The sequence below is a fragment of the Cotesia glomerata genome, linkage group LG7 (assembly GCF_020080835.1).
Source record: "Cotesia glomerata isolate CgM1 linkage group LG7, MPM_Cglom_v2.3, whole genome shotgun sequence".
Lineage (NCBI taxonomy): Eukaryota > Metazoa > Arthropoda > Insecta > Hymenoptera > Braconidae > Cotesia > Cotesia glomerata.
Genome location: NC_058164.1, coordinates 5,017,708 through 5,044,817, shown reverse-complemented (window position 1 = coordinate 5,044,817; position 27,110 = coordinate 5,017,708). Strand labels below are relative to the sequence as shown.

The 27,110-nt window shown below is 29.4% G+C and overlaps 1 long non-coding RNA gene across 1 annotated transcript; it reads right to left on the bottom strand.

Annotated features, from left to right (window-relative positions):
- Positions 1 to 5,413: 5,413 nt before the first annotated feature.
- On the bottom strand, positions 5,414 to 26,639 carry LOC123268867. The gene is made up of 3 exons (XR_006510315.1): positions 26,498 to 26,639; positions 10,644 to 10,652; positions 5,414 to 5,425 (listed from the first exon to the last, which is right to left on the bottom strand). It is a non-coding gene; the product is annotated as an uncharacterized LOC123268867 (long non-coding RNA).
- Positions 26,640 to 27,110: the final 471 nt, after the last annotated feature.

Genomic DNA, 27,110 nt, shown 5'->3' with positions numbered 1-27,110 from the left:
CAAAAATGTACCAATCTATATATTTTATCAGACAAAAATTGGTTTAGCAGTTGACTAATTTAAAAATCAATGACAGATAAGCTTTTCAAAAAAATGAAGAAAAAAAATTTATTTTTGAACTTAACCCTTTAAATTTAATGGGCTCTAGTATTCAAAGCAATTATTTCAAATTTCTTATGACCGAATATTTTTGAAAAAACTAAAATTGATCGAAAATAAGCTTACTAAAATATTAATAAAACTTCGCCCGCCTTCGGTGAGCGCGTTGAATCAATATACCCGTCAAAATCACGGATATTGAAATAAATATCAAATAAAGAGCTTAATATAATTGAAGCTATTACCTTGAACCTATCAATAATTGTTCGGAGCTTTAAGAGCATGTAGTATAGTCTGTTGTCGGTAATTCAGTCTGGACTAGTGAAAAAAATTCCAATTGAATATATATATATATATATATATATATATATATATATATATATATATATATATATATATATATATATATATATATATATATATATATATATATATATATATATCAAATTGTTTATTTAAAACACATAAAAATGCACTGGAGGTTATCAGGCTGACTGTCAATACTCCAAACACTGTTCAAAAAAATTAAACTATAGTTTATTTACTATAGTAAATGAAATCTTTTGTTGATAATTAGTTTTCTATCCAAACCTAGCTGCATTTTAATAATTCTGTCTTATAAGTAATTTAAACTAAAGTAAAGATTAACCAAAAAAATGAATCAATCTCGAAGATTATATTGGTTGTAAGTTTATTAGTAATTTCTTTATCGTAAAGTTTATTTACTTGAATATGTGATGGGCCCGGAGATAAGGTAGTCTTACGCGCGAACTCTACCTATTTATTTATCATTTTGTTATTTTTTTTCAATGATTAAATTTAAAAATAAAAGAATCAATTTACGAAAGACTATTATTAACATAATTCTGCCAAGTTTGATGATTTTTTATTCAAAAATTACTTGGTTAAAAAGCGTTTCAGTATTTTGTCCAAAATTTGAATATTTTCTCTCCTACATGTTCTTAAGCTCCTTTTGTCGGGTACAAAGAAAGACATATTTCAGCTATCAGAGTCAGTCTATTATTTAAATGACGCTCCTATCCAAGGAAACGTCGATACAACTAAATGGAAGGCCAGGTAATTAGCGAGTTGTCTATCCGTCATTTAAAAGTTACAACCGATAGCGATCCCACTACCGAAAATTCAATTTACAAATTCAGAATGCTCCTCTTGGATGTCATGTAAATTCTTTATTTTAGTAACACAACTGTGAGGGAAACAATTTACACAACTACCCCACACTGTAGTGTATCCTTTGCCTCCGGATTTTTCCGTTTTTCGCATTGATTTTGATTGACGTGACAGCCTGCAATCGACAATTGGTATCGGAACAAAGAGAAGAGCGCTTCAAAGACAGGCCAAGCGGTGCTGAGTAATGCTCGCGGTAAATTGGATCGTTGTAAATTTTTATTGTTATATTTTGTATTTTAGATTGTAATTGAAGTTTTAAATTTACAGAGAATAAGATAGGAAAGAAAAAAGACGGATTTTGTAGGCGCAGGATCAGGGACATTAATTTGACGGGCTCACCGGAGCATCAGGAAGGATAAAAGGGAATGGCAACAAGTAATTGGCCACACATCCGACGACACTCAGACCACACACCTGTGTGAACAACCGAGTTACGCGTGTCGAACCAACGTACGTTAATTTACGCGGGCTAGGGATAACGAGGCTGCGCAAATACACCGCTCAACATCTCGATGATAGAGTGAGAGACAAATAGGGATGGATAAAGTTCCCGAGAGCACTCTATACTATATATATAAACGTGAACCGACTCGATGAATCCAATTTAATGGACAAACGTTTTACACTTACATGAGCACGATACTGTTCTATAATCACGTTTGATGGTTGCTCGATACATTTTGTTTGCATTTTAATATTTAAGACTCTGTTGTAAGTTATTAATTATTCATAATTAACTTTTTTTTTAATTTTGATCGAGGATAACTTTAAAAATTTTTTTATTTTTTAATTTTATTGTCAAAAAAACAATATTTGAATCAAGAAAAATATTTTACATTGATAAAAAAAAATTAACTTGAATTAAGAAAAAAATTCTTAAACCAAGGAAATAATTTTGAAGACTAAGTTTTTTGTATTAAGACTAAAAATTTTTTGATCATATAAAATTAATCATTTTTATCTCAAAACAAGAAGATCAGGTCTTTCAAAATTGTCCACTTGACACAAATAAATTTTTTTTTTTTTTAGGTAGTGCCTACCTTAAAGCCTTTTAAATGTGCAATTATACAGTCACAAATGATGCAAGTACTTTGAATTAAAATTATTAAACTCTAAATATTTTAAAAAAAAAAAAAAAAAATATGAATCCTGGAAAAAAAGACCCGGAAATTTTTTTTTTTGTAACAAAAAATGCACTGAGAAAAAAAAACAATTTTTGTCCAGAAAAAAATTTCTTGGTTCACGAATTGTTTAAAATAAATTTTGGTTTTTTGACAAACAATATCAATATCTAGCATGATAATAAAATATTGGTATTAATTTTGATAGATTAACAAACGAATAGGTTCACTTGAATTAAACAAAAAATCATTCGATCAATTCTTGAGACAAGAAAATATATTCTTGAAAATTATCAAGAATATATATTTTTGTGACAAGAAAATTTTCTCAAGAGTAGTACTTTTTTTTCTCAGTGATGGAGCGATCATTCTGGGCGTGCTTGTTTTTCAGGAAAATTCTGGGTGTGATATTTTATAATAATTTTAATGAAATAATATTAATTTTTCATAACTAAAATTTTTTCCAGGTCTATTTTTTCCGATTTCCATTTTTTTCTACCCTCTAAAATAATTTTTTAAAATCTAGCAAAAAAATGCAAAAAGCTTTAATCTCACTCGGCAAATGAATGAATAATTACTAGTTCAATTTACTCAGTCGCAAAATTAGTCAATAACCCTGGTAATTGACGTATAGTTTATATTAGCATACGCAAATATAACACAACTATTTATTAAGTCCATGGAACACGCAGTATGATTTAAAGCTTGTCTCACGGCTATCTAACGAGTAATGAGTAAACAGCAAATTACGGAGCGCAAAGGGCGACGCGATAAATACATGTGTATCAATTTGCCGTCCATGCATATTTAAATAATTAATACCCATTACTACGCACTGCACACTAAATTCTATGGCGCGATCTGCTTTAAAATATCAAATGAAGTTGAGGCCAAATATTTATTTATTACCGATTCCGCTTCCAGAGTGTTCGGCAGTGTAGGTCGTATGTCCGCTGATGCATCGCCTTTTTTATCGGATCACTTTTACCATCTTTTGTCTCGGCTTATGTATTCTTTCCTCTATCTTCTTTTATATTTTTTATTTTTCTATTTCCCATACGGCGGTCTCTTATTTTCCTTCCTCTGGCGCTCTCGCCGTCTCGAGGTTCACTTTAAAATGGAGGTAGCCCGAGGTAAGCCGGAAATTTAAGCTCGACGTTATTCCATCCAATCCAGTCGCCAGCCATATTTTCTTATCTGAGACAAAAACTTTTTACCGGTAAAGTCAAAATGACTCAAGTATGTATAATAATAAAAAAGCTTTTTCGCAAAACAATGTGTCAAAGATAACTATTTCCTTTTAAAACACTTTTTTCTCTTTTTCATAGACAATATTGCAGACGCTGATAAAAGAATTTATTAAATAAAAATAATTTTATTTATTTAAAAATAATTTATTAAATATAAATCCTTTTTTTGAAAAAAATGATTCTGAAATTTTCTAATCTCTTAAAAAATAATTTATTAAATATAAATATTTTTTTTTTTAAATTATCCTAAAATTTTATAAATTTGTTTAAAAATAATTTAATTAACATGAATATTTTTTTTTAATTTTAATAAATATTTTTTTTTAAATTATCTCAAAATTTTCTAAATTTTTTAAAAAATTATTTAATAAATATAAACATTTTTTTTGAAAAAAATTATCCTGAAATTTTCTAAATTATTTTGAAAAAAATTATCCTGAAATTTTCTAAATTATTTTAAAAATAATTTATTAAATATAAATATTTTTTTTTTTAAATTATCCTAAAATTTTATAAATTTGTTTAAAAATAATTTAATTAACATGAATATTTTTTTTTAATTTTAATAAATATTTTTTTTTAAATTATCTCAAAATTTTCTAAATTTTTTAAAAAATTATTTAATAAATATAAACATTTTTTTTGAAAAAAATTATCCTGAAATTTTCTAAATTATTTTGAAAAAAATTATCCTGAAATTTTCTAAATTATTTTAAAAATAATTTATTAAATATATTAATATTTTTTTTTAATTTTAATTTTAATAAATATTTTTGTTTTAAATTATTTAAAAATTTTTTTAAAAATAATTTATTAAATATAAATCCTTTTTTTGAAAGAAATTATCCTAAAATTTTCTAATTTCTTAAAAATAAATATTTTTTTTTAATTTTAATTTTAATAAATATTTTTTTTTAAATTATCCTAAAATTTTCTCAACATTTTATTAAATATTAATTAAATAATTTACGGTTGATTTATTATAAAATAAAAGCCCTAAATTTCAACGAAGAAAAAAATAATAAAAAATTTGAAGCTATTTAAATTTTCTTACCCTGTCTTGGGTTCTCTGATCTTTTGTTACTTTTTTCTTCAACTTCCACTGCTACTGTTATTATTATCATTATTATTATTTGTATTTTTCACTGTCTAGCACACCAACCAGCAACTCCCTTGAGCGCCGACAGGACGTGACGTCAGCGAATGCAAATTACGCACGCTTCGGTCGACATGCTACTTTTATTGCCAGCGAGAGAGATCGGTTGATATTCACCTCGGGTTTGTGCCGATGAACGGGTTTACAGGGTTGTAGAGATTGGGTTCTGACTATAGACTATAGACTATACCAACTATAGATTATAGAAACTATAGACTGTCGCACTAAACCCAGAGTACTCCACTGGAGTGTCGATGATCATGCTGCACTAGTTTCTCCATCATCATTCGAATCATTCCCATTAATCACTTCTTTTCTTCCTAGCTATTCTCAACTTAAAAATCATCAGTCATTACTAATAGATTTAAGATTTTATTGAACTTAACAAATATAAAATTAGCCAATCAACAATATAATTATTACGTTTTATTTACTTTAATAAAATTACTAAAGAAACTATTTGTAATTAAAAGTTATTTTTTTATCAAAAAAATATGGAGAAAATATTATAAACTTGAAATATTAACTGAAAAACAATGGATTTTATTAGATTAATTATAGTCTACTTGTTTAATAATTTTGTTCGGTAAGGCATGTCTAAAAAAGGTCTTTTGATTTATTAGTACAGATCTAGATCATTGAAGATGAATATTTAGTTTATTTTTAGGACATTTTATTAAAAAATATAAATACTATTATGAAAAGTCAGGTAGTTTGGTTCCTTACTTTCAGCCTGATATTTAAAATAAACTTTTGAAATTATTTATTATTTTAATTTTATTTAATATTAAATAAAATATCAAATAAATGTTCATTCAAATCTATACTAATAAATAGAGAGCTGGTTTTTTTGTCCGGTTATACTGCGAAAACTACTGAACCGATCGGAATAATACTTATACCATAAGATGCAGCGTATTTCGGAGAAGGTTTTAGTATATGATATGGTGATGATTACTTATCCGGAAGCTATATTTTTTTGACTTAGAAATAATGAATTTTTATTGTAACTAAATTTATTCTATTCAATTTTTATTTGTTTAAAATAAATTTTTTAATTCTTTAGGTTATGTTTACATACTAGGCACACGGAGAAAAAAATTTTGCTATAAGAACTCTATAGTAGTTAGTTACAGTCAATGCTCTTTGTATTTGACTCGCCCGTACAGGACCATTCTCTGTATTTGACTCGTCCTTGTCCATAAGAGCTGTGTAAAATCGTCAAATACAGAGGAAGAATGTGGTCAAATACAGAGAGCGGTCAAATACAGAGAGGTCCAATACAGAGAGCGTCGACTGTAGTTGTAAAAAGTTCCAGTAGGTTAACGTATTCTTATAGTAACAATACCGTTTAGCTCCTGCAACTCTACATCGTTAAGCTCTGAGAGCTTAACGTTATTTACCTCTCACAACTCTACAGGATCGTTCTAAGACTATAAAAAATTTTTGGAAGTCTGCTTAATAATTTTTTTTTACGATTTACCATTGATAATTTAATAAATACATGCGGCAGAATGAATTTATATTGCCAACAATAATTGTATATGGCAAATAAGAATAGTATTATAATAGAAATATTATTATTATTATATATTATAATATTTCTTAATTATATCAATAAATATTGGACATAAAATCACTACCGTATATGCACGAGAAAAGATAAATAAACGAAAACAAATTTTATTTTGTGATAAATGGGGTCTTTTTAATGTATTCCGATAACTTATCACTTATCACAATATATTCAACTAATAAATTTGATTAACAGTCACTGCAAATGAACCTTGTAAAACCATAAATACAAAACTGTTCTAACGAAATACAATTTGACGAAAAAAAACCTATTTCCTTAAATAAATGAATTGGGAACTTAATTGTCCTCATATATTTTTAATAATATAGATTAGTAACAAAATAATTATGTTTGGCATTTTAGAAGGTTATGAAATATGTCAGCGCACTCCACTACTGCGCAACGTAGAGCGCTCCCAACTATACCGTTTGGCTCTGAGAACAATCCCGTAGAGCTCTGAGAGCTCAACAACATTGAGTTATCAGAACTAAATAACATTTTGTTACTGTAACTCTACAACGAACAGTAAACTGTGTATAGTTGTGGTAACTCTACAGTTACGTTACCAGAACGAAATTTTTTTTCCGTGCAGATTTATTCACTTATGAGACCTGCAATTTCTTTAACTGAAACTTTCAATGCTCATTACAAATTTTTTTTTTTCATATCAATTATTATTCATTTTTGTAAAAAAGACACGGGAATGATATAATGATTGCACATTGAAAGTTACAATGAATATTAGCTAGAATAATTACATGGATAAAGGTGCGTGCCAATTCGATAGAATTGGGAATCTGTGCAAGTCAAAACAATACTCTAATTAAATTTCAAGTCTAGATCTAAAAATGCAATTCTATAAAGCGCTCAGCGGAGCGGGCGAGTAACAGCTAGCATTGTAGCTATGAAAATAGCTTCGTTAATTTGTAATTATTTATAAGTATATATTATTTCAAATATTAAGAAAAAAATTGTCACTGTTAATTATAAAATTAAAATTTTTTTTAAATATAATTTTTCAATTTAATTAATAATAAATATTTTATTATTTGACTACCAGCAGGTGCGCTAAAAAGAAAAAACTAAATAAAAAAAAATTATTTTAAATTAAGAAAATTAATTTTTGAACTTAACAATTTTTTTTCTTTTAAAAGTAAATTTTACTTGATTAAATAATTAAATTTTTTACTTAAATAAATTTTTTTCTAATAAAAATTTTGGTAATTACCGTGTCTGAAAAATAAAGAATGACAACCAAAATTATCGTATTGAATATCTCCTAAAATTATAAAAATAATAAAATAAAATATAATAAAAACTTATTATTTTCCAGACTAAAAATTACAACTTAATCGGCCGTGTATTATAAATTAAAACTTTCTCCTCACCACACTGCACCTTTTAATATAATTTTTATATCTATTAGTTTATTAGCTTCTTTACTATCAGAATATTTCCGGTAATTATAATGCAAACAAAATGAACCACTAACCGGGAAAAAGAAAAGCCTTGTTCCGAGCTTAGCGTTCGGATTAAACGAAAATAACCCGCTATTTTAGAGAAATGGAAATAAATTTATTATAAAACAAAGTTAGAGATGATAAAAAATTTTGATGGTTAAAATGTGTAAAAAGCAAAGACCGGAGTCGGTAAAAGTGAAGGTAAAACTCAGGAGGGTCTTATCATTTCTCAAAGTTACTGAGACTGAGGCAGCCACTCCAGTGAATACAATATACATATATATCCAGGCAGTGTAAGTTTCCCTAATGCATAGAAGTGACCTTCGAGAGACTCGGCTGTCATTTTTTCTCATTTCCAGTATGCTCGAAGCTCAAAGCCCGGAGGGTAGGGCAAGTAGCTCTCGAGTACTTTGCAGATCCTCCACTTAGGCGCCCCGAGAGCACTGTACTGGTGACTGGTGACAATGCAAGCTAAAAGCTTCTCAGCTCCGGTGTCCAAAGTGATCGAATATTGATCACTTTTTTTTTCAAATCAAAAAGTGTCTAATAAAGAAGGAAAAAATATATATTTCCGGGAGTTTTGAGTTATCGGCAATAGGTTTGGTTACTGTGCCCGGTGATAAATACCGCGGGTCATAAAAAAGCGTAATAAAAATGAAAAAGTGGCAAATCCATCGGAAGCTTACTTAGTAGTGGTAAACAAGAACAGGTGCAGAAGCTGGGTGTAGGTGGATGACGTACTGGTAGTGCGCTGCTAGTACACCCGGCTTGATGCTTGTTCAAGTAACAATGCATGTCTGAAGACAGTATATCTTCATTGAAATAGACCCGCGGACCGGAGGGAGAGTCGCGAGCTCGGCTGGGAGATATTTATTTACATTCCAGCAATTAACTGGCCATTAGTCGAGCCTCAACAGACGGTCCTATGCTGCTGTTGCTGTTACTGTTACTACTACTGTTGCTGGTGGTTGGTTGGTTGGTTGGGTGGTTGTTACTGGAAGTTACTCGCCCCTAAGCCCCCAGGGAGGTGAATAGGTGAAGAGTTTCTCGCCGTGTTTCCACGCGGCTCACATCCAAAACAACCACTGTCCTTGGCCAAGGTGTGAGAGTGGATTCATTGAATTACTCCGAGTCAAACAAATATTCAAGCCCGTTTTTCGAGATTTATTAATTAAAAAAATTTTATTAATTTAATTATTTTATAAAAAATATAAAAGAGAGTAGCTTAAAAATGGTAAGATTTTATATTGTAGTAATTATTATTAATGGATTTTTTAATTATTAATTTTACCGAGTATCGTTCTATTACCGTGCGATGTATTTTTACTAAAAAGTTATCGGCATATATTTATATATATTACACTATTTAACTACAATATTGTGATACAAGACTATAGAAATTTTTTTTTGTCAAATATTACTCAACTCTAAAAAAACTCTTATCATTACTAATTTTTATCTTAGAAAATTTTTTAAAAAATATTTCGAAGCGCTACCTACAAAAGTTCGATACAAAAATTCCTTTCAGAGATAATAAATTTTTTTCAATTCAAAACTGCACACAGAAAGATAAATTTCTTGACTGGAGAACAAAATTCTTGGCTCAAAAAAATTGTCGGGTGCCTGAAGGAAAACCGAAGTTGTGTTGGCCGAAGTTAAAATTTTTCTTGAAATTCTATTCTTGGTAGAAGTAATTTTTTCTTAATTCAAATTATTATAAATACTTGATACAATAAATTTTTATATTTGATCAAGATTTTTAGATTCGTAAGGGAAGCAGCGCCACCTACTTCAGCTGAGAAAAAAATTTTCTCACCCTGAGAAAATTTTTCTCTTGAATATTTGATACCCATTTTGTATTATTTTAGTGTGGAATTATACATATTGAATGAAAAAAAAATGATGAAATATTATTTGATCTTGCTATTTGACATGTTAATCAATAAAAATATTAATGAAAATTTACTTCTATCTTTATATTTAATTTTTTGGATTAAGAGGCTGAATTTTCTCAAAACAACAAGATTTTCTTGACTTAAATAAATTTTCTTAAATCAAGATCCGTATTTCTTAAAGCAAGAGAATTAATTTTGTTGGAATAAGTGAAATTTCTTGAGTAAAAAAAAAATTTGTTTTTTCGCTCAACAAAATAATTAGGAAGAACAATATTTTTTTGGCTCAAGTAAACCTTTTTTCTGTGTAATAATAAATTAATTTATTCTTGAGAAAAGGTGAAACAAAGGTTTTATTTTAGAATTTACAATATTAATTTTTTTTTTATTAATTAACATTTATGAAGACATTTTTCTTTTAAGATCCGAGGGAATTTAATAAAAAAATTTTATTAATATATAATGGTGTCATTCAATTGAATAAAGGTGAGTTAAATTTAAAATATAAAAATCTTAAAATTGTAGAAAAAAATTGCTTTAATTAAACGACTAAAAATAATTTTTTTATTATGAAATTTAAATAATTTAATGAATTATTTATTATTATTCTGATATGATGAAGGGTGTTATTGATAAAAATATTTATAATTGAATATTTAATTGAATGGAATATAAATGGAAATTTGTCTGGACGGATGATTGGGCAGATAGTTTGTGCTTCATTCAGAATACGAGATTTCCCAAAGACCTCGCATGGTCGAATGATCAAGGATGAATCAATTTAGAAGCGGTTTCGCGCCGAATATATACTCTCTCGTTCGCGGACGATCTGGACAATCTGTATTAATGCACCCGATCGGACGGAATTACTAAATATTGCCTTCTACTATATGCATACACTCTAAATCTACAATATATATATATATATATATATATATATATATATATATATATATATATATATATATATATATATATATATCTATATATATATATATATATCTATTAGATGAATTGGAATATTAACATGCCCGATAGGTAATTTCCGGCTGCTAACTCTATGACCACTTTGAAAAGTCTGATAATTATTCTACACCTCTTTCGCTTTTAATTATCCCTATAAATTATAAAATTAATTAGAGTATTTATTATATATTTATAAAGTGCAAATCTATTTAAATGAAATCATTAATTTTATTTCAATAGTTAATAAAAAAATAAATTACTTTAAATAGTTTAAAATTGAACTTTCTTCTAAGGAGAGAAATCAGCGACCATGCGCCACCTGTCGGGGATTTTCAATACTAACTTTATTTAATAGCTTGTACAAAATAAAAGATAAAAATTATAAATATAATAATAACTAAAATATAATAGCGTCTTATTAAAAAGATAAAAATAAATCAAAGATTAAATCACGTAATTAAATTTGATAAGTTTAGCATTAATAAGCTAAAAAAATTATTTCGAATAAATTATAAACAAACAACACGTACTAATTTAGGTCTTTATAATCCGATTATTTAGCCACTATAATAAAATATTTTTTCTTATCATTAAAATACGAGGTGCGATTATCAACGCGTCATTAAAAAAATATTTAAAAAAAAAATATTTAATTTAATTTCAACTGTAAATATTTACGTGCCCAGAGAGTTAAAAAAATATTTACCAAGAACAGTTAACAGTTGAGCAACTATTTTTAAAGCAGAGTATACTTTATACTTACAAAATAAAACTTTTCCAGCTCTTACTCTCATTCTTATTGTACATAATTGCTGAAGAAAGTTACCGAAAAAAAAAATAGAATAAAAAAAAAGTTTCACAAGAATTTATTTTGTCGAGACGTTGATATAATTATCTCAAAAACGTTAGACTTATCGGCATTACTTTATTTTACTTTATCCTCTTTCAGTTATTTCTTTAAAAGATATTTAACGCTCACGCATTGCGTGAAGGAAAAAATCAATTGTGATAATCGGATTAAGACTGGTATTGTGCTGAACGACATTAAACAGCACCAAAAGATATAAAGTAACTAGGGTTCAAGGCATACGTGGAGAGGGGGAGGGGGTACTGTATGTAATACAAATGCAAATACAAATATAAATACAAATACAAGGGTTTAATACACGGTGTAGTTTATATTGGTTTGTATGCATGAGTTGATGATATGCCGGTGTGAAAGTTAGTACAGCCGCACCCCCTCGTAAATATAAATGCCTTGAGCGTATGCCGCACCGGACAAGCATCGACTGAGGAGCGGCTACGGGTTAACGAGCACAAGCCATCAATTTCTGGCTAATCAAATTCAAAACATCGCACTTGGTGAACCAACTTGTGGATTTATAATTTCCGGTCATGACAATACACTGTTATTATTAAGCTTTTTAGTTTTTTCATATTTTATTAATGCTTGTCTATGAAACCTCGACTTCAATGATGATATTTTATTTCTGTTTTGATTTTTAAATATTTTTTGAAAACAAAATTTTATATCAAAAGAATGTCTATGAATTTTAGATCAAAATAAAACTATTAAAAAAAATATATATTATTAAAAGAACTTTGGGCTGATAAAAAAATTTGGTCAAAAAGCAAAAATCTGTAAATAGGAAAATTATTTTTAAAAATTAAATTAACGAATTAAATAAAAAATATTTTTTATCAATTTATATATTTTATAAATATTAATTACTAGCAACCTTGCAGTCACTATGTGACTGCCGTGACTTGTGAACTATAAATAAATAAAATTTTGGTTTATTAAATAATGACTTTTGTTAAATTGCACTGTACTTTTTTAACTATTGACATTTTTAAAGATAGAAACTCATCCCGATGTTACACTTATCAAGAGCTTTCATTTGAGTACCCACATGCATTTTCATATATTTTTCATATATAGATATATATAATATATTAAATATATGAAAAATTGATGTGGGTACTCAAATGAAAGGTCTTGATGAGTGTAACATCGGGATGAGCTTATATCTTTAAAAATGTCAATAGTTCACAAGATACAAGGTCATTTCTTAATTATGTATATAGAGATAGAGCATCTTCGAATGCAACCTAAATACTTATCATCATAAATTGACTATTGGTGAGAATGATATGAAACCTTGAAAAGGCACAACTCCAGGTCAAGACCTTTCTAATGATACCAAATTTAACCATAAAAACCCATTTTATCATATCAATACACTGGCCACAAAATTTTTCTTATTCTTTTAATAATATAGATAATTGAATTTAATTAAGTTATTTAAAAAATTCTCACGTGTAAAAATGTTCAAAAATATATTTTATATACTATCCATTTATTTTTTATATTTTTAATAAAAATGTTTCTCCCAAGAAATTACTAAAAATATTTTTCATAGTTACACAACATCTACAATTAAAAGTTACACCGTACCGCAAAATTACCGAGGAATTACGACGACAATGACCATTATTCGGGTGAGTCTTGTTTATAAAAATTTAGCGGTACTTGAGAGTAAAGTTTGTCGTTATATGCCGGGGAAATAGGGGAAAAAATGAGGCTGTCAGTAGCGAGGATCTTTTCGCCCGAGGTCAGATGTAGAAACGGTAGGTGACGAGCGTCTTGGGGCGACTTGAGTGCCAGCGACGGGGTCGTTACGGAGTTATTTCCCGAAGTATTGAGGCCTCGTAAAAATGATACTGTACCGAGACGAGCACGACCAAGAGACCAGGCTCTTTTATATGGACAGGGTTGTCATCCGTCAGGTTACCTGTCACTCACCTTTACTTGCTCAACAGGACACTCGATAATGTACGTCGTCAAATCGAATGGAGCTCTTTTAAACCGGCCTTACTCTTGACAATTCTCATTTTTATTTTTAAACTATTTTTTTTTTCTTTAGAAAGTTTTTTTTCTTGCTCTCCTACCCGAAAGTACGCTCTTTCTGGACGCACTTTACTCCAGAAAGAGCAACATTTGTGGCTTGTTTTGGCACATGCGCGCTACGCATATTTTCTGGCCGGGCAGCACTGAACCTTGTTTTTTTTCATACTAGAATTGAATTTGCGCGCGCAAGCGCGCGCCTCATATTTCTTGTCATGATATATTTATGTGTCGTTTATGTATATTATATTCATTTTCAACCAATCAGAATGAGAATAAATATTTTCAACCAATCACATCACGAATAGATTGGTTTCACATACATTTCATCTCAATTTTATTATGGGATTTTCCTGGCGCGAGTTTTAACTGTCTAACAGTCACAACATCGTCTGTATGTAACATGTCAGCGTATAAACTAACCAAAAAATGTCAAAGAAATAAAAAATAATTTATAACTAGATTATTATTAATGAACTATTCAATAATAACACTACACAAATGATTTATATAAAAAGTTTATGCAAAATAAAATATAAAAGTTTTGTGGACTTTATTTGTTTTCTTTTATATTTTGACAGCTAGTGAAGCAATGTTTATAAAACAATAGGTACATGTACTCTACAAGCTTCTAATAATTTAATTTCAATCTTTCTTAGCCGTCGATTACTAATAAAAAAATTAATTTTTAATCAACTCAAAAAAATAAATTCTGTTATTAGAACGAGTTTAAATATTTGTGCCAAGTTCTGTGCACTCTTAATTATAACAGTTATTTGTAAACTTTAAAATAACTTATTTTTTTTTTTTTTTATTTATTAATTTTTACATTTTTTCTTATGTCCGCCCCGACCAGCAAAGCCTCGGCTTTGCAAAAGTCGGGCGGCGCCCCCCTCGCGCCCGGCAAAACCTCGGCTTTGCCTCGGTTTTGCAAAACCCCTTCCACGGAGTTGCGTACTTTCGGGTGGAGAGCAAGAAAAATAGTATACAACCCACGACCAGAACTTACGGCTACGCCTCGGCCATCATATCCCATACGCCAGGAAATCCAACTTTCTGGCAAAGGGTTGTAATATAATATTTAAGGAGTTAATTCGAAACATGTGATGAGAGGTATTATAATATATAAAATGATGAGCGCGAAGACTTTGAAGTGTAAGACGGTTAGGAATCTCTACAACGCAAATTTTGAAGTAAGTTTGCCGAGTATTTAATAGTTTGTTGCTAAATTATTCACGCTTAAATTTTCTTTAAGAATTTTTAATATTTAATAATTAAAGTTTGAAATTTCCGACTCTAATTGTCCACAACGATGTTTAGATTTAATGCAGCTTTAATGAAGCCCATACACGGTAATTACCACGTAATGATCATTGGAGTAACCCCTCCATTAATTTATACGGTATATTAATTATCGAGTAAAAGTCACCGACAAAATTTCCAAATCGTTAGACCAAAGTAATTTTAATTCCCTCGTGTTTTAATATTTATACACTAATAAATTTAGTTTTCTTCAATTGATTTCAATAATAAAGCTTATCAATTTATCTACGACAGATTCATGTAAAAATAAACAATGTCCAGTTTAATAAAAAATTTTTAATTTAAACATTATTTATAAGTATATTTTAGTTTAAATATTAAGAAAAAAATATCACTATTAATTATAATTGTCACTGTCAAATATAAAATTAAATTTATTTTTAAATATAATTTATTAATTTAATTAATAATAAATATTTTATTATTTTACTACCAGCAGGTACGCTACAAAGAAAAAACTAAATAAAAAAAAATTATTTTAAATTAAGAAAATTAATTTTTGAACTTAACAATTTTTTTTCTTTTAAAAGTATATTTTACTTAATTGAAGAATTAAATTTCTTACTTAAATAAATTTTTTTCTGATAAAAATTTTTGTAATTCCCGTGTTTAAAAGATAAATAATGACAACCAATTATCGTATTAAATATCTCCTAAATCTATACTAATAAATGGAGAGCCGGTTTTTTTTTCGGTTATACTGCGAAAACTACTGAACCGATCGGAATAATACTTATACCATAAGATGCAGCGTGTTTTGGAGAATATTTTAGTAGATGATATGGTGGTAATTACTTATCCGAACAAAAACAGTTTCACTGTAAAAAAATCGCGCCAAGTCCACGTTCATAAGACTATTAAGAAAAAAAAAATTTGTTTTTTTCTTTACAAAAATATATAAAATAAAAAAATTAAAAAATCCAAGTGTTACGTTCTGGATTTTCCAGCTCATATTTTTATAATTTACCAGGCAGGTGTCTATAGGAGATCTATAGATTCCAGGCGCACCCTGCTCTTCGATACTCTATAAATTTTTAGAATAATTATTAAGGGTATTATATTTAAAATAATACACACGATTATATAAAATTAAAGTAAATTGTTTAATTAATTATATAATTTGGGCCAGATGGCACCGGACATACGTCCGGAGCCCCAAGATGATTGTCGCTTGATTGCTCAGGGCAGACTCCTCTGGATTTGCATCCAGTACAATAGATTTTAATAATTAAATGTCGCAACGCCGCATCTCAGGTTACCCTAGTGAACACCATCGAGGCCCGAATCTCATGCAGCGTCATGAGTTTTGAATTCGAGTCGCGATGGCGTTCGCAGAATTTCTTTATCTCCTCGTCACTCCGTTAAATAATTCTTGCAACGGAATGATCGAGGTTTTATTTAATAAAAATAATTTCTTAGAACCGTCAAATAAATTTCGAAATTCGCTAGAACGTTACACCAAGTAACCGATATGATTGTTTATGATTTTCGGAAATTAAAAAAAATTTTGTTACAAATTTAAAAATTAAAAAAAAAGTTTGGAACGTATTTAGTGTGCGCGGTTGCAAAATTAAAAAAAATTGAAATACACAATGACGCACACCAAGTACGTTCCAAAATTTTTTTCTTAATTTTTAAATTTGTAACAAAATTTTTTTTAATTTCCGAAAATCATAAACAATCATATCGGTTACTTGGATTTTTTAATTTTTTTATTTTATATATTTCTGTAAAGAAAAAAACAAATTTTTTTTTTCTTAATAGTCTTATGAACGTGGACTTGGCGCGATTTTTTTACTGTGAAACTGTTTTTGTTCGTATTTTAGTATTTTTTGTAATTATAATAAAAATTTACAATTGGTACCAACTTAATTAAATTTCGCGTTGGTTGCATTTTTTATAGCAAACTATCCCCTTGAAACTACAGTTTACGTAAAAATAATTCCAGCGCACCCTGGCGGGTGTTGATGCAAGCTGTGAAATATCTATTTTTAACTGTAGTTTCCCATCTAATGAAGGATTACTATGCATTCTCGAATTATTTAGTCTGTGGCAGATCACTTAGCCCATCGAAAAAAAAGTCAGGATCGAAATTTTTGCGTTGCTATAGTTTGTGCTGATTAAATTTAATAATCTCAAGTAGATTAATTGTTATAAGTGAATATAATTAATTAATAACAGTCAAATAAAGTATGAATTACTGTTATAATATACAATTTAGGAAAAACAAGTACCGTAGAATTAAATAAAATTTTGCAACCTCAAAATACCGTTCTGCTTACAGTAAACACAGTCGGTAGTCTGGTGCTCCGTTTACAGCATATTTGAACGGAACTTGGCGCCAGAATCTACCGAATCTGTGGATCTGGAAGCTATATTTTTTTGACTTAGAAACAATGAATTTTTATTGTAACTAAATTTATTCTATTCGATTTTAATTTGTTTAAAATAAATATTTTAATTCTATTGGTTATGTTTATATACTAGGCAGATTTCTTCACTTATGAGACCTGCAATTTCTTTAACTGAAACTTTCAATGCTCATTACAAATTTTGTTTTCATATCAATTATTATTAATTTTTGTAAGAAAGACACGGGAATGTTATAATGATTGCACATTGAAAGTTGCAATGAATATTAGCTAGAATAATTACATGGATAAAAGGTGGATGCCAATTCGATAGAATTGGGAATCTGTGCAAGTCAAAACAATACTCTAATTAAATTTCAAGTCTAGATCTAAAAATGCAATTCTATAAAGCGCCCAGCGGAGCGGGCGAGTAACAGCTGGCATTGTAGCTATGAAAATAGCTTCGTTAATTTGTAATTATTTGTAAGTATATATTATTTTAAATATTAAAAAAAAATTGAGTGGCATGATGGCCGAGCGGGTTAAGTCATTATCCCGTTAGTTCGCTCACACATCATGCCGTGAGGCGAGGGTTCGAGCCCCGACGGTTGTTCGAATAGTTCCAACACCAACCGTCGGGGGTCGCTCCGGTAGCCGAACTGTACTGGCATGGGTTTTCTCTGTGGTTTCCCCATCGCCACTATTCCAACAACCGATAGAAAGGGGTGAGGAATAGGGTAAATACAGTACAGAAAGCACAAGTCGGTCCACAGCCGCGTGATAATAAAAAAGAGTTGAGTATACAAATGTGCGAAAAATAAGGTTGACTATGCAGTGAAAATACAGGAGTGAAAAGAGGATGTGCTGGGGTTCAAAAAAGCGTTGAATAAAAACAAGGACAGTATAAAAACACAGGATGGTGGCGCACTCGTGGAATGCGACAGCTACTACCTACCCAGCCTTGTAAAAACCAAGAACGGTATACAAGTAAAAATCGAAATAATAAAAAAAAAAAATATTAAAAAAAAATTGTCACTATTAATTATAATTGTCACTGTCAATTATAAAATTAAATTTTTTTTAAATATCATTTATTAATTTAATTAATAATAAATATTTTATTATCTTACTAACAGCAGGTGCGCTGAAAAGAAAAAACTAAATAAAAAAAAAATTATTTTAAATGGAGAAAATTAATTTTTGAACTTAACAATTTTTTTTCTTTTAAAGTAAATTTTACTTGATTAAAAAATTGAATATTTTTCTTAAATAAATTTTTTTCTAATAAAAATTTTGGTAATTCCCGTGTCTGAAAAATAAAGAATGACAACCAATTATCGTATTGAATATCTCCTAAAATTGTGAATAAATAAATCTCGTTAAAAACAGAGAAAAGATATCGAGGAGTTACGTTTTGGCGTTATCAAGGATTAGCGTTGTTTTTATCAGTATCTGAACTTCTGGAGATCAGGCTACGCTCCACCGAGAGTGGTGTGGCTTTGCGTGACACGGAATTGCGGAAAAAGTATTAATCACTGTAACTGGTGATAAAAAAATAACTCGTTATTAAACTTTGATGTCACTTGCGTTCAATCTCTTATATAATAACGTCCTGGAATAATGACTCGTAATAATTAGTAATTAATAATGAGCCTTCATCAATCATTAGTCATCATTACTCATCAAGAAATAATTATCTGATAATGAAATTAAACTGTAACAGCAGCCAATTAAAAAGTTTATTTAGCTTAAACTATTTAAACGTATTTAACGGAAACCTTTAATGTACAGTATCAAATATTAACAACATTTACGTAATTGTAATTTTAATTTAATATTCACGAACTGAAATCGGTATTACTGTGCATCTACACGACCATTACATCTGGATAATAAACAGATCATTATGTGGATTACCCGCGACAAGTGATAGCTACTTCTGTGTGTGTATCTGCCAGGCTTTAATGCTCACATTGCGTCGGTATATTATAATAATAATCACTATATAATAAAACAAGTAATGACGATGTGCGTTGCCCGCCGTTTGATAATTTTAATTCAAAGCATTTGCATCATTTGCGATCGCGGATGACTAAAGCTTAAATATATCCGCTTGTATACAAACCGGATAATTGCTCATCTGAAAGGCTTCGAGGTGGACACACTAGATTATTATTTTAGTTATATTTGTTACTTGCTACTAATCCAATTATTTTTACGGTTAAAATATTAGGAAATATTCTTAATTTTTCTTTCTTTTTTATCCAAAGCTTTTAAGTGAGTAAATTTTTTTTATAAATTGTACCGAAAAAAATTGATTCGGAAAAATATTCTTGATCTAAGAACAAAATTATTTTGAAAGGAACTTTAAAGTCTTTATTAAAATTTTTTTTATTCTAAAATCAATAAAATTTTACATTGAAAAATATTATTTATCAAGAATTAAATTTTTCAAATTTGAATAGTAAAATTTATTTATTTATTTACTAGCTGTTACTTGCCCACTCCGCTGGGCGCTTTATAGAATTGCATTTTTAGATCTAAGCTTGAAATTTAATTAAAGTATAGTTTTGACTTGCACAAATTCCAAATTCTATCAATTATTCTAGCTAATATTCATTTTAACTTTCAATGTGCAATCATTATAACATTCACGTGTTTTTCTTACAAAAATGAATAATAATTGATACGAAAAAAAAATTAGGAAAACGGTTCACCCTGAAGGCCATCCCTGCAACTTCCCGCTAATTCCATACTTAGGCGCTTAAAATTGCACCAATGACGTTTTTGAGCTCTTCGAGCTCAAAAATACAATTTATGGGTTATTTTGAGCTCTCCAAGCTCAAAGAGATTGTCTTCCTATGCTTTTGAGCTTTTGAGCTCAAAAGTCTGATAGGGATTTGATGACACTATTTTTTGAATGTTTAAACCGCAATAACTTTTGAATGAATAAACCGATTTTCACGCGGTTGGCAGCATTCGACGCAGTTTTTCAAGCCTCACAAAGAATCTTAAATTTTGAATTGATCGCGCTAAAAATTTCGGAGTTATTCCGAAAAAACACTTTTTTCGGTTTTATTTCGTTCACGATATCTCTCGAACGAATCAACCGATTTTGACCGGACTGGTGGCGATCAACGTGGTTTTTTAAGGTTAAGAGCTGATTAGTTTTTGGAATTGAACCATCAAGCCGTTTAAAAGTTATTCCAAAAAACCACATTTGAAAAAATTTTTTTTTTTTTCAGTTTTTTGAAGATTTCTCAAAATCTATTGATCTGAATCGGTCCAAATAGTTTTCAAAATCTAAGTTTGGTCAAGTCCTTTTGAATGGCATCAACCGCGATGAAATCGGTCAAGCCGTTCAAAAGTTATAAGCGGTTCACATACTTTCACACACACACACACACACACACACACACACACACACACACACACACACACACACACACACACACACACACACACACACATACAGACACCGTGACAACCTTGCGGGGATAGTCAGGGAAGCTTCCTGTGACCTTCAAACGTCGAGATCTGATGAAAACTCGGTTTTTGTAAAACGGGGTGAAAACAATAACTTCCCGATTTTTGAAAATCTTCGATTTTCGTAGCGGGAAGTTAAAAAATTTGTAATAAGCATTGAAAGTTTCAGTTAAAGAAATTGCAGGTCTCATAAGTGAAGAAATCTGCCTAGTATATAAACATAACTAATAGAATTAAAAAATTTATTTTAAACAAATGACAATCGAATAGAATAAATTTAGTTACAACAAAAATTCATTATTTCTAAGTCAAAAAAATATAGCTTCCGAATAAGTAATCACCACCATATCATATACTAAAACCTTCTCCGAAATACGCTGCATCTTATGATATAAGTATTATTCCGATCGGTTCAGTAGTTTTTGCAGTATAAGCGGACAAAAAAACCGTCTCTCCATTTATTAGTATAGATTTAATTTGAATGCCAAGGCAATGGCCGAATGACAAAAATACATAAATAGAAGAGTATAAACAGATCTACATGGATATTTTAACAATATTTAGATTTTGGCTAATGGAACAATGGAAAACAATAAAAAATTTGAGAAATGTCATTGGCTATTTGCAATTAGTAAAAATGAAATGAAATAAAAGTAAGCGAGAAATTTTAGGATGAGTATCAGACTAGGTATAGATTTAAAGCACTGCAAATCACACCAATTTTAACAATTTGAATCATCATCAGTGAAGCCATTCAATTATCTTCATAAAATTCCTACACAGTGAAAAATTTTACGTCATTGCGTCAAAAAATTTTCTATTAATTAAATATTTAACAGAAAAATTTTTAACACTAAGTTTTTTGACGCAACGACGCAAAATTTTTTCCTGTGTAATTTTTTTTAAATTAATTAAAAAATCATATCCAAAACCACACAATAAAAAATTTTTCGCCATTGTGTAAAGTGTAAAAATTTTTATGTAGAATTTCACATCCTTATGTGTTGATTTAACACACTAGAATGTGGAATTAACATTAGTTTGTATAAAAACAGTCAGTAACACAAATATTTGTGTCGAAAAATTTGTTACTCTCCAGCGTAAAATTAAAAAAATAAAATTTTCCCCGAATTAACTAGTTTTTTTCCAGTGTCTTATCAAAAAAATCGATCAACCATTCCTAAAAAATTCTTAGTCAGCCTCCCCAGCCCAACAAAAAAACTTAATTACAAAAAGCACTAAAATTCAGTAATAAAACACGAGTGAGATCGGACCGAGATTGAGCCGTGTAATATTTCGAGGTAAAAAATGTCCAGCGCTTCATTATTACATGTTATGAGTTATTCCTACATCTACAACCCATACCAACATACATGAACGTACGTACATTCTATCTAGGAAGGCGCGGCGTGTTCGCGACCCCCGGAAGTCCGAGTCCGAATGAATCAGCGGCTTGTACGAAAAGTTTTTTAAATAAAAGAGCTTTTAGTCGTAGCGAGTGTGAGTTCTGGGGACCAGAGACACAGAAACTAGAGACGGTGAGATAAAACTATCAACGCTATAACCGCGAGTGCTTTTGAGTTGTTGCACATATAATACACTCGGTACACTCGAGCTGAAACTCGGATGGGAAGGAACTCTACGAGGGTTCCCAAATGAAACAACTATTTCACAAAATTATAGTTGCAAATTAGAGATATACGTCCACATATATGTATATAGAGTTATAAACACCAGTGCGGCAGTATGTAGCAGTAGTATAGTACTAGTCTAGCCTACTTGCCTTGAATTTAATTCAAAATTAACTCTAGTGCATTCATCAGCGCGATGAAAAAATCTAAAAAAAAGCAACCAGTGAGAGAGAATGATAAAAAAAAAAAAAAATTAAAAACTCTGGCGTAGATTTAAATTCACTGGCTAAATTCATCATCATGTGTGAGGGTGTGTGTGAGGGTGTGTGTGTGTGTGTGTGTGTGTGTGTGTGTGTGTGTGTGTGTGTGTGTGTGTGTGTGAAATAGTGAGCTCACGGCATTAAAAGAGATAAAGAACAGGTGAAGCAGTATGTATTTAAATAGAAGATCGTGACCAGTAAAGTCGGCAGTGAGTCACGTTCCGTTTGACAAAACAACAACAACAATAATGATAATAATAATAACAAAAACAGCAAATACTCCTCCGGCCCTACAAGCACACCCGTTTTACATTTCCACTCTATCGTATAACACGTTCATAAGCATGCGGCTTGTTTGCCCCTCTTTCGTTAATCTGATTACACATCCTCCACCCTCATGCCCCCTCCCAGATCGATATTTTCGCGTGAGTTTTCTAGGCAATCGCCCAGAAGATAGCGCCTCTAACATATTTTACACGGGGACGTAACACGACCTTTGTAAGCCCCGAGTGTCCTAAGAGGAGTATGGGGCACCCGACAATCCTGCTCCGCTCCACACACGCTTTTTAACAGACCATTTCTTTCATAAGACAGAGGGTAATTAATTTACACTTGCTTCCGAGCAAATATTTTATTCTTGCTGGTAAATAAAACTTTTTTTGTTTAGTTTGCTTTTAAGAATTTTAAATATTGTTTTTATAAATTTTTATAAGAAAAAATTATATTGGTGTCCCTCATGAAAAAAAAATATATTTTGAAATATATAAAAAATATATTAAAAATCTATAGAAAATATATAAATTATGTATAGTAAATATATTTTTAATAACTAACTTTTGGCCGATTTTCATATATATTTTATATATTTCAAACATATTTTCGATATATTAAAAATATATTTTTTTTATATTTTTAGCTATATTTTTTTTTGTATTTTAAAATATATCTTGAATATATCTAGAATATATTTAAAATATATATGAAAATCGGCCAAAACTTAGTTATTAAAAATATATTTACTATACATATTTTTTATATATTTATATATTTTTTATAGATTTTTAATATATTTAAAATATACTTTTTTTTATGGGAGGTAAGATTTAGTTTATTCAAAGGATTCTTTAATCGAGAGAATTAATTTGAAAAATTTGTTTAGCTTGAAACAAATAAAATTTGGTTAAAAAAAGGAAAATATCTTAATTCAGAAATTTTTGTGATTAATTTAAGATGAAGGATTTATTTATTAATTAAAATTTATTTTAGCTAAGAAAAATTTCTCAATTCAAGAATTTTTAGCAGGATTCTTGATAAAAAATTATATTGATTATTAAAATTTATTTTAGCCACAAAAAATTTTTCAATTCAAGAATTTTTTAGACAGATTTAAATTAAAAAATTTATTAATTAAGTAAAATTTATTAAAACTCAAAAAAATTTTCTCAGTTCAAAAATTTTTTTTTTAATCAAAATAAAGAAATTTATTAATAAAGTAAAATTCACATAATTCAAAAAGAATTTTTTACTCTAAGAATTTTCCAGCTTATTTTAAGCCGAAATAGTATATTACACACCTAGGGAAGTAAAGTAAGAAATGTCTCAGATCACATGTAATTGTTGGCCGAGGCGAAGCCGAGGTCAACAAACATGTGATCTGAGGCTTTCTTATTTACTTCCCGTGGAGTGTATACTATTTTTTTGTCCAACGAAGGCGGAAAGCGGCAACTTAGTTTAGCGCAGCGGGACGAAAGTTGTCACTTTCCGCCCGGAGGGCAAAAAAATTTTTAAAACAAGTAAAATTTACATAAGCCAAGAAAATTTTATTAACTCAAAATTTTTTTCTAGATTAAAAATAAAAAATTCTTCAAAATAATTTTTTTGGTCCTAAAGTTGATCTCAAAAATCAGGTTAATTTTTTAATTAGTCTGTATAAATCCATCAAAAGACTTTAATTCACTAGAAATTAAATTGATAGTAGAAAAATATTCCCACTTGAAGCAGATCGAAGCATAAAAAGTTTGTTTGTTTTTTCAATAGGATTTAGTAAATTAGTGAAAGAGTTTTTGGTGTGTAATTTACGAGTTCGCGAGGATTTAACGGGTAAACGGATGCGAGTGGTCCAGGCACACCATCTGCAAACGAGAACACGCCGGGATACGTTTTCGAAACGAGATTCGAATCCAGGATTACGGGAATACTGCGACTGCGACATAATACATACCACCTCTCTCTTTATATATCTATAAACACAAATTCATATATAGATGATGGCAACATTTACGCCAGCGCTCCTCGTCACGATATTTCGAGCGGGCAAAACCTACGACATCGATGCAAATAATTGGATTGCAAATCGAGTACCGCGGAGTGTACCCTCTCAATTTAATTATATTATTCAATCCCTTTATGAGTATATGATGCTGTGATAACGTCACTATCATCCGTCTGCGACCTACCACCCCCACCTACCGACTACTGTCCACAGATATTATCCAAGCACATAAATCCAAATGATAGCTGTTATTATTTTCATTTTGTTCCATTTAATTCCAGCGAGACCTCAAATGGTTGTCATTTACGTCAACTTCCAGCCCGTTCGCAACAAGGGAAATAATAAACCAATGACTGTCATTGATTGTCATTGTTATTCGATCTAGATAATCAGAAGGGTTGTGCGAAAAAAATATTTTTTTTTCTTAAAATTTTTAGCTTAAAAAAATATTTTTTTTTCTTAAAATTTTTAGCTTAAAAAAAATTTTTTTACAAACAAATTTTACTCCAAAGCTAAAAAAAAATTTTTTCTCTCTAATTATTTATTTCTACTATTTAAATAAACTTCTTTCGATTTATTTTGATCTGAAGGATTTTAATAAATCAGAATCTCACAAATCAAATATAGAATTAGGAAAGAGACAAAAGTATTGATGATAATTTAAAAAACTTGTATCTGGTGGTAAAAAAAAATCAATTGCTTGAGAAATTGGGGTTTCTAAAAATAGTGAAAATACTCTTGACTAAATAAAGCTCTAGAGTGTATATGATGGAGTAAGTAAATCTGGGCCACAGACTATTTTGCATCCAAGTACTACAAATCGATCCTAGCGACTTTTTAATAAAAAATAAAAATAAATAATTCTTAATGAGTTTGGAAAATCTTATTCCGAATATCCCTTATTTTTGATTTATCAAAAATTGTCTGGGGGTCATAATAATTTAGATTTTCTAATTTATAATAAACAATCAAGTTTTCTATTCTTACCGACGCTGTTATCAAAAAATTACGATATTTTTAAAATCAAAATTTCATTTGAAATTTATTATAAATAAAATTTTTGGGAATTAAAATAAAAAAAACTCCTGTATGAATTATTTTACAATTTTAGGGGTATATTAATACATATTTTAAGAATATACAGTAAAATTTTTCAAGAAAAAAATTAAATATTTTCCGAGTTACACACGATCTCCGACGGCGCTAAAAAAAAGGTCCTCCACTGCTGGAGTGATTCCGGCCTTCTCCGTGGATAAAACCAAAAAAAAAAAATTCTTGTTAAACTAGAAGATATTGTCTGTACGATGACTCACGGTCGAAAAAAAATATCAAAAATTAATAAAATGGCGGCGTTTTTAATAAAAAAGTTGAATTTTTTCTCAAAATTTTGGTCGTTTTTGGCCTGCCAAAATTCGATTTTTGATCAGATCAAAAAAACTGGAGGGTCATCGTATGGAGAGCTATCTACAGAACAAGCAAAAAAAAATTTGGTACCGATCGGATCATTTCTAGTAAATTCAAAAAATGCTGTTTCGAGAAAAACGCGTTTAAAGACAAAATGATCCTATTCTACCTGCCGAGCGACTACTCTTTAAATGGCTGTAACTCAAAAACTAATTGAGATATCGATTTGAAATTCTAATATGTTATTTTTAAAGGTATAACCTATCGAAATATGAAAAAATCGATTTTTTGAAAATTTCATACTGCACAGTAAAAAATTTTACATTGCGTCAAAAAACTTAGTGTTAAAAATTTTTGTGTTAAATATTTAACACTTTTATGGGTAAATTTAATATTGATTCTGTTAAATCAACACAAAAAAGTGTTAAATATTTAACATAAAAATTTTTAACACAAAATTTTTTGATGCAATGACGTAGAATTTTTTACTGTGAGGTTGTGCCTCTTAAAAATCAAATGAATCATCAAGCAATAACTAGTCCTTGGACCGCAAAACTACAAAAATGAAACCCTCAATCGTCCAACAAACACTTTCTTAATAACAATCAACAATTAATCCCAAAAAAAAAGTCCGAGACTGAAAGCGGGGTCTTTAATGGTAGTGTTAGCACAGAAGCATAATACCGCGGTTCAATTCACCGGCAAGTGTCTTTCCCGGTGTAGAACAGGCTCTTCTACATTCTGAAATAGCTCTAAACGACTTC